This window comes from Lathyrus oleraceus, chromosome 6 (genome assembly GCF_024323335.1).
Source record: "Lathyrus oleraceus cultivar Zhongwan6 chromosome 6, CAAS_Psat_ZW6_1.0, whole genome shotgun sequence".
Lineage (NCBI taxonomy): Eukaryota > Viridiplantae > Streptophyta > Magnoliopsida > Fabales > Fabaceae > Lathyrus > Lathyrus oleraceus.
In genome coordinates, this window is record NC_066584.1 from 218,066,060 (window position 1) to 218,068,065 (window position 2,006).

Genomic DNA, 2,006 nt, shown 5'->3' on the forward strand with positions numbered 1-2,006 from the left:
AGTCCAATCACAAGACTGATCTTTCCGAAGAAGCTTGAATATAGGCGCACATGTGGCAATCATGTGGGAAATAAATCTGGAAATATAATTCAAGCGGTCGAGAAAACCTCTAACTTGCTTCTCAGTTTTGGGCGCGGGCATCTGTTGTATTGCTTTGACCTTGGCAGGATCAACTTCAATACCATTCTCACTGACAATAAAGCCCAACAACTTACCAGAACGTACAACAAAAGTACACTTATTGGGATTCAAGAGGAGTTTATACTTCCTCAAACGCTGGAATAGCTTCAACAAATGCCCAACATGTTCCTCTTCATCAATCGATTTAGCAATCATGTCATCGACATATACTTCAATCTCTTTATGCATCATATCATGAAAAAGAGTAGTCATTTCCCTCTGGTAAGTTGCACCAGCATTCTTTAAACCGAAAGGCATCACTCTATAACAGAATGTTCCCAAGGTGTAATGAATGTGGTCTTCTCCATATCCTCGGGTGCCATCTTGATCTGATTATATCCGGAAAATCCATCCATAAACGAAAAGACTTTGAATTTAGCAGTATTGTCTATCAACATATCAATGTGTGGCAGAGGGAAATCCATCTTTCTTCGGCACATGCACAATGTTGGCCACCCATTATGGATACTCAGCAGTTACCAGGAAACCGACATCAATCTGCTTCTGAACTTCCTCTTTAATCTTCATAGCTATATCAGCATGCGTTCCTCTTAACTTCTGCTTGACTGGAGAACACTTTGGCTTCAATGGGAATCTATGCTCCACAATCTCAGAATCCAACCCAGGCATGTCTTGATAGGACCAAGGAAACACATTTGAATACTCTCGAAGAAGATCAATCAACCCCTTCTTAGCATCTGAACACAATCGAGACCCAATCTTGACTTCCTTCATATCATCTTCGGAACCCAAGTTGACTAGCTCAATCTGTTCTTCAAACGGCTGAATAATCTTTTCATCTTGTTCAAGAAGATGAGACAATTCCTCACTCACTTCTACATCACTTTCCTCATCGGCTTCAAACACAGGAAATTCAAAATTTGGAGAAGGAGAAGGATCATTGTATTCAATGGGGTTAGGAACCAACCTGCATAATGATTTGATATTTTGATTTTAGAGAAGTGAATTTGTGACCAAATATTATGCAGATGGAAAATTATATTGTTTATTTATGTTTTTTGTGATTACCATTTTCAGAATAAAGAAAAAAGTAAAAATAAACATCAAAGATGTGGATGAATAGAATTAATTTTATTGATGATCAATTTAAAATGCCCAAACAATGTTCACTTCTCCCTTAGGCATAGGAAAAGGATTTTAAAATATAAAAGAAATTACTTAGATCGATGCAAAATAACAGGAATATCAACAGCAGTCCAATTGTTGCATGTCTTTCCATGCATCACAAAGTTGGTGTAGTCTTCCTCTTCGCTATCCTCTAGCACATCAGCTAAGTGTTATTCATTCCCATGGATGGAGCCTTCGCTACGGAAGCTGAGTTGCATATCTTCAGATCTTGCGATTGACGAGCCTTTCTGGAACCCCAAAACGGTTCTGCCTCTATTGTCGGAGAACTCTACCATGCGCCCCCATCAATCAAGAACACCTTCTTCAACAATCTTCTGAGCATCTTTCAGTGAGGACATAGGTGCCCCAACTCTCTTCTTAGCATCAATATATAAGGCTTGGAACGGAGTTCCAACCTCATCCTTAGCTTCAAAATATGAGAAAGATGACAGATGGCTAACCAACAGTGCTTTCTCTCCTCCCACAATTACTAGCTTGCCCATCTTGACAAATTTGAGCTTCTGGTGCAGAGTGGAGGTAACAGCCCCTACCTCATGAATCGATGCCCTTCCCAATAAACAGATGTAGGCCAGGTGGATATCCATTTCTTGAAAAGTAATCTGGAAATCACTCGGACCTATCTTAACTGGAAGGTCCACTTCACCAATAACCGTTTTGCACGAGCCATCAAAGGCTTT